The sequence below is a fragment of the Hippocampus bargibanti genome, linkage group LG08 (assembly GCF_051943395.1).
Source record: "Hippocampus bargibanti isolate YZ-2025 linkage group LG08, ASM5194339v1, whole genome shotgun sequence".
Lineage (NCBI taxonomy): Eukaryota > Metazoa > Chordata > Actinopteri > Syngnathiformes > Syngnathidae > Hippocampus > Hippocampus bargibanti.
In genome coordinates, this window is record NC_142741.1 from 17,315,030 (window position 1) to 17,321,962 (window position 6,933).

The following is a 6,933-nucleotide window of genomic DNA, read 5'->3' on the forward strand; positions in this document are numbered from 1 at the left end:
GTGGAAGGCAGCAATTAAAACCACACACCTGCAGCTGATCAGGGCTTGATTGGCAAGCAAGGCTCTTAAGGCCTCTGAGTGTGGAGCTATATTATATATATATATATATATATATATATATATATATATATATATATATATATATATATATATATATATATATATATATATATATATATATATATATATATATATATATATATATATATATATATATATATATATATATATATATATATATATATATATGTAACGGAGTTGTGCGCTTAGATTATTAAATTATGAAGGAAGTGACGCAACGGCGCACAGTGTGGCACTATGTCCCGCCCATAGTTTCCAGAACAATCTCGAGGAGATTCAGGGTGAGTCGCAATTTTCTGTTGGTCTTGATTAACGCGCATTTTCATGACAATATCTTATTTTGTTTCCCCTTTTTTACTGTCTAGTGTTATCTAATTAGTTCCCTTATTCATTCGAGTCCAGATTACTTTTTGTGTCATTATTTACTTCACGTTTTGTCGAGTGGAACTTAGCTTCATAGTGCTTTTCTATTGCGCAGTTAATCACAAGACGAAACCCATGCGACTTCACCCATCCCTTCTGCCATACTGTGTTGCAGGTAATAATTGTTTCATTTCGTTTTATTGAACAATATTTAGTTTCTTGTGTCGTGTCTCATTTGCCCGTGAGTGTCCGTGGCTGGTTGAACTGTGCGCCAGCCATTACAAGCGCACCGCGTGTTCTGCCGAGTCTCCGCCCATGATGCGTTCAGGGACATCTTGTAAATAACAGTGAACTTGTGTTGTATTCTCTTTTTCTGTAAATAACCACTATACGATCACACGTTGTTAATTCTGTTTTGTTATCTACAATGTTTTGCATTTGAGAACAATCTCGAGGAGATTCAGGTTAATCACAAGACGAAACCCATGCGACTTCACCCATCCCTTCTGCCATACTGTGTTGCAGAAATAAAAGAAATAAAAAGACACATCCACGCGTCTCGTCTTCATTAATACGGCAGCATCGTGGAGATGAAGACAGTCACTGTTGTGACACCCGTCACATTGGTGCCGTGACCCGGATCACAAGTGACTCTCCACTTCGGACCGGGACCGCGATGCTGCACAATGAAGACGCTGTGCAGTCCCATCACTCGGTGGACGGTGTGTCGACCCCCGTTTTGGAAATACATGTAGTGTGTTAATTGTCTGACCTGCTGTTTTGCAATTAGTGTGTTTTTTTTCATGTACGTGTTTTCGTGTGTTAAGTCTAAGAATGAGCTCCTTACATGTAACAAGTAGCACACCTTTGAGTGTGTTGGTAGAGGCTTCCCAACCGTGTAACAGTTGTATAGTGCAATCCAGAGTGGTGTAGGTTGTACAGAGGGGAATGGGCAGGTTCAAGCTGAGGCCACTTATGTTAGTGGGGACAGAGTTCCTTCCCAGACCCAGTGCAGTGCATCTACGACGAGCGCACAGACAACTGATACACCAGCAACAGATACCTTTCTCCAGTCTGTCACAGTTATGTAGTGCTATGCAGGGTGATGTAGTTTGTACAGAGGGGAATGGGCAGGTGCGAGCTGAGGCCACTTATGTTAGTGGGGACAGAGTTCCTTCCCAGACCCAGTACAGTGCATCTCCGACGAGCACACAGACCCTGACACACCGGCGACAGATCCCTTACTCCAGTCACCTGACGTAGTTGGTCAGATGAGTGACATAATTAGACAGCATTCTTGTACATCCTTGCCCGATAACCTTGTCTATTGTGCCTGTTGGTCTTTCTGTTGTCTTCCGTGTGTATGTTGCCTCACTTCTGCATAATTTAAGGGGGGTGTATGTAACGGAGTTGTGCGCTTAGATTATTAAATTATGAAGGAAGTGACGCAACGGCGCACAGTGTGGCACTATGTCCCGCCCATAGTTTCCAGAACAATCTCGAGGAGATTCAGGGTGAGTCGCAATTTTCTGTTGGTCTTGATTAACGCGCATTTTCATGACAATATCTTATTTTGTTTCCCCTTTTTTACTGTCTAGTGTTATCTAATTAGTTCCCTTATTCATTCGAGTCCAGATTACTTTTTGTGTCATTATTTACTTCACGTTTTGTCGAGTGGAACTTAGCTTCATAGTGCTTTTCTATTGCGCAGTTAATCACAAGACGAAACCCATGCGACTTCACCCATCCCTTCTGCCATACTGTGTTGCAGGTAATAATTGTTTCATTTCGTTTTATTGAACAATATTTAGTTTCTTGTGTCGTGTCTCATTTGCCCGTGAGTGTCCGTGGCTGGTTGAACTGTGCGCCAGCCATTACAAGCGCACCGCGTGTTCTGCCGAGTCTCCGCCCATGATGCGTTCAGGGACATCTTGTAAATAACAGTGAACTTGTGTTGTATTCTCTTTTTCTGTAAATAACCACTATACGATCACACGTTGTTAATTCTGTTTTGTTATCTACAATGTTTTGCATTTGAGAACAATCTCGAGGAGATTCAGGTTAATCACAAGACGAAACCCATGCGACTTCACCCATCCCTTCTGCCATACTGTGTTGCAGAAATAAAAGAAATAAAAAGACACATCCACGCGTCTCGTCTTCATTAATACGGCAGCATCGTGGAGATGAAGACAGTCACTGTTGTGACACCCGTCACATTGGTGCCGTGACCCGGATCACAAGTGACTCTCCACTTCGGACCGGGACCGCGATGCTGCACAATGAAGACGCTGTGCAGTCCCATCACTCGGTGGACGGTGTGTCGACCCCCGTTTTGGAAATACATGTAGTGTGTTAATTGTCTGACCTGCTGTTTTGCAATTAGTGTGTTTTTTTTCATGTACGTGTTTTCGTGTGTTAAGTCTAAGAATGAGCTCCTTACATGTAACAAGTAGCACACCTTTGAGTGTGTTGGTAGAGGCTTCCCAACCGTGTAACAGTTGTATAGTGCAATCCAGAGTGGTGTAGGTTGTACAGAGGGGAATGGGCAGGTTCAAGCTGAGGCCACTTATGTTAGTGGGGACAGAGTTCCTTCCCAGACCCAGTGCAGTGCATCTACGACGAGCGCACAGACAACTGATACACCAGCAACAGATACCTTTCTCCAGTCTGTCACAGTTATGTAGTGCTATGCAGGGTGATGTAGTTTGTACAGAGGGGAATGGGCAGGTGCGAGCTGAGGCCACTTATGTTAGTGGGGACAGAGTTCCTTCCCAGACCCAGTACAGTGCATCTCCGACGAGCACACAGACCCTGACACACCGGCGACAGATCCCTTACTCCAGTCACCTGACGTAGTTGGTCAGATGAGTGACATAATTAGACAGCATTCTTGTACATCCTTGCCCGATAACCTTGTCTATTGTGCCTGTTGGTCTTTCTGTTGTCTTCCGTGTGTATGTTGCCTCACTTCTGCATAATTTAAGGGGGGTGTATGTAACGGAGTTGTGCGCTTAGATTATTAAATTATGAAGGAAGTGACGCAACGGCGCACAGTGTGGCACTATGTCCCGCCCATAGTTTCCAGAACAATCTCGAGGAGATTCAGGGTGAGTCGCAATTTTCTGTTGGTCTTGATTAACGCGCATTTTCATGACAATATCTTATTTTGTTTCCCCTTTTTTACTGTCTAGTGTTATCTAATTAGTTCCCTTATTCATTCGAGTCCAGATTACTTTTTGTGTCATTATTTACTTCACGTTTTGTCGAGTGGAACTTAGCTTCATAGTGCTTTTCTATTGCGCAGTTAATCACAAGACGAAACCCATGCGACTTCACCCATCCCTTCTGCCATACTGTGTTGCAGGTAATAATTGTTTCATTTCGTTTTATTGAACAATATTTAGTTTCTTGTGTCGTGTCTCATTTGCCCGTGAGTGTCCGTGGCTGGTTGAACTGTGCGCCAGCCATTACAAGCGCACCGCGTGTTCTGCCGAGTCTCCGCCCATGATGCGTTCAGGGACATCTTGTAAATAACAGTGAACTTGTGTTGTATTCTCTTTTTCTGTAAATAACCACTATACGATCACACGTTGTTAATTCTATTTTGTTATCTACAATGTTTTGCATTTGAGAACAATCTCGAGGAGATTCAGGTTAATCACAAGACGAAACCCATGCGACTTCACCCATCCCTTCTGCCATACTGTGTTGCAGAAATAAAAGAAATAAAAAGACACATCCACGCGTCTCGTCTTCATTAATACGGCAGCATCGTGGAGATGAAGACAGTCACTGTTGTGACACCCGTCACATATATATATATATATATATATATATATATATATATATATATATATATATATATATATATATATATATATATATATATATATATATATATATATATATATATATATATATATAAGTAAGAAGAAGTGGATCATCGAGGCCTTTTGATATCCAATTTGATTTTTTTTTCAAGTTTATTTACACTGCCACGAAGCATGCCACCTCAAGGGAATACAACATTAGTTTTGTTGCTTTAACCACACATCCATCTTTCATCTAACCACAATGAAATGAATTACTCACCTTTGGATGCCATTGTTTCCTGTTCTATAGTTACTTCTTAAGCAGTACCGCACAAATAAATCCCGAAGTTAAAACAAATAGAACTGGAGGCCAAATATGCTCACTGAAATCACACAAGATGTTGAATCTCGCGTGACAAAACATTGTTTTGTTTTGTCTTGTTTTTCAGGGCGGGTGTTGGGGGGGTAAAGTTTGGACTCTGGAGCAAAATATTCCAAATAGAAAGTTGCCCAAATGAAAAAGGGGGTACATATGAATTCAAAGTCTATCGTGAAACCGTTTTTGATGGTCTACAAGTGGGAAACAAGAGTTTAGCCAAATACCCACCATTTTCAGAGCTTATTTTCTGATACATAGACATCAGTGCCTGTAATTTGTCAAGCAGAATTTGATCAAAAATGAAGGTTTTACTTATTCATTCCGAGTGTTTCCGAACCGACTGGAAGACATAAGCATTTTGGGTGTAGTTTCTCTAGCCTGGAGTTACTTTTTTGCAGGCGACTAACCTGCCACGCCATTAAGACACTGTCTAATTTCCATGCTCAACACAATACTTTCAATGGCAAGCGGTGTTTTGGAATTTAAATATATTTTTTTCATATAGGAGCTGACAGAAGCGAGCATTGTCAAACCTTACACCAGGGGTCGGGAACCTATGGCTCGCAAGCCATATATGGCTCTTTTGATGATTGCATATGGCTCGCCGATAAAACTAAAATATGTATTTACTTTTTCGTTTCGTCGTTTTTTTTCGCCGTTCATTTCCCGTTGGGGCTGCAGTTGGCGGAAAGCGCAATTTTGATTGGATGACACTGACCTAGAATGGCCGAAAGCGCCATGTTGATTGGATGATAGTGGCCGTCATGTTGAAACAGGTAAACGCCCCTTTAACTGAGCCCAACGAGTGCACTTCAGCGTGAATACACCGGTGTGTGTGCGGGGAACCGCATCAGGTGGGAGTGAGCTGGGGGGTGACGCAGCCTCCCTGGAAGTGTGACAGTGGGCTTTTGCGGAGGTCTTCAAGCCGGCTTTCGATCACCGAATGCGGGCGTGCACGGGGGAATCTCGGTCGGTTCCTTTTGAAATATTTTCAAAGTGTTTGAGCTCCAGCAAGACGGCGAGGAGAGAAAATGTTCTGATTCTAATTTGCAATGAAACAATACCATCGATGAAACAGTCGAATGTCAGTGACATTTTAACAAGCCCCATGTTAACGTTAGCATCGACATACTTCTGCGAGAAGTAGATTGCAGATAGCAAGTGTGGAAGCTTATGAGCCGTGTGCAGGCTAGCTAGCAGTAACTTCGCCTCTGGACCGGCAAATTGAATTTCATTCTGATCGTTTTCCTGGAATTTTACCAAACACGAGGAACGGAAAACCATTCATGTTAACGGTGCGTACTATCACAGTTATTTTAAATAATGAATTCTGATATTTTGTTGAAAAGTGTCCGCGCGTGCACACGCGAGCGTTTGTATGTGCGCGCGCGCGTGCGTGTGGCTCTCGCTGAAAAACATTTCTAAATATTTTACTTTTATGGCTCTCTTAGTCAAAAAGGTTCCCGACCCCTGCCTTACACGAATGAGCCAATTGGGACATGTTGGAAGAGAAAGTGAAAATGAGCCCGACAGTTGACACAATACTGTGCAGTGTGGAGTAGAAATAGACTGGATTGTTTTTGCACCCCTAAATCTGTACATATTTGTTCCCGTAACCTCTCGTTGGGACCACCCGTTTACAAGACATGAATAGCCATGCCGTGCCTGCTGAAGTAGAAACCGGTGGCACAGGAGCTGATTTCAGAATTGCTTGACGGCAACAGTTGACGACCCTTTCCTCAATGATTTTGCAATCCACGAGACCTGTATTTTTCTCTTCTTTGAAAAACGCTTTGCCACTGCCTTCATCATTAGTGCAACCAACTGGCCGACAATGAATGAACCAATTGTTGAAGTGCTAAAGCACGTGGAAAGCAACTCGACACAAACAGCACAAAACTGCATGCCAAAGAAGACACTATTGTTTGCTTTTGGAACACCACAGCTTTGGAAATACCAGATAACGAGTGGCCGCGAGGTTCAAACCACAGGCGACACATCCCGAATTGCATTTGGTGATTAAACTGCTGTCTACCAATGATCTCATTGCTTTTTTAATGACAGTTATGCACATTAAAGGAGTTCTGGCAGTCTCTGGAGAAACAATCTTTGGTCTCTGACCTTTAAAGGAGTAAGGCAGGGTTGGGAGGGGATTTGGGGTGGTGGTGTCATGATGGGTGGGTTTGTTTGTTTCTACACTGTGCCAGGAGAAATGACAGCCATTCCGGCTCTGTTGCAGCGTTGCATTCATGTGTGTGAGAAAGGCAGCTGCAGATCTCAGGATGAAAGGCGATG

General features: G+C 42.8%; 1 long non-coding RNA gene across 1 annotated transcript; it reads left to right on the forward strand.

The window, feature by feature from the left end:
• Positions 1-253: 253 nt before the first annotated feature.
• On the forward strand, positions 254-4,183 carry LOC148894681 (uncharacterized). The gene is made up of 2 exons (XR_016115846.1): positions 254-3,811; positions 4,080-4,183. It is a non-coding gene; the product is annotated as an uncharacterized LOC148894681 (long non-coding RNA).
• Positions 4,184-6,933: the final 2,750 nt, after the last annotated feature.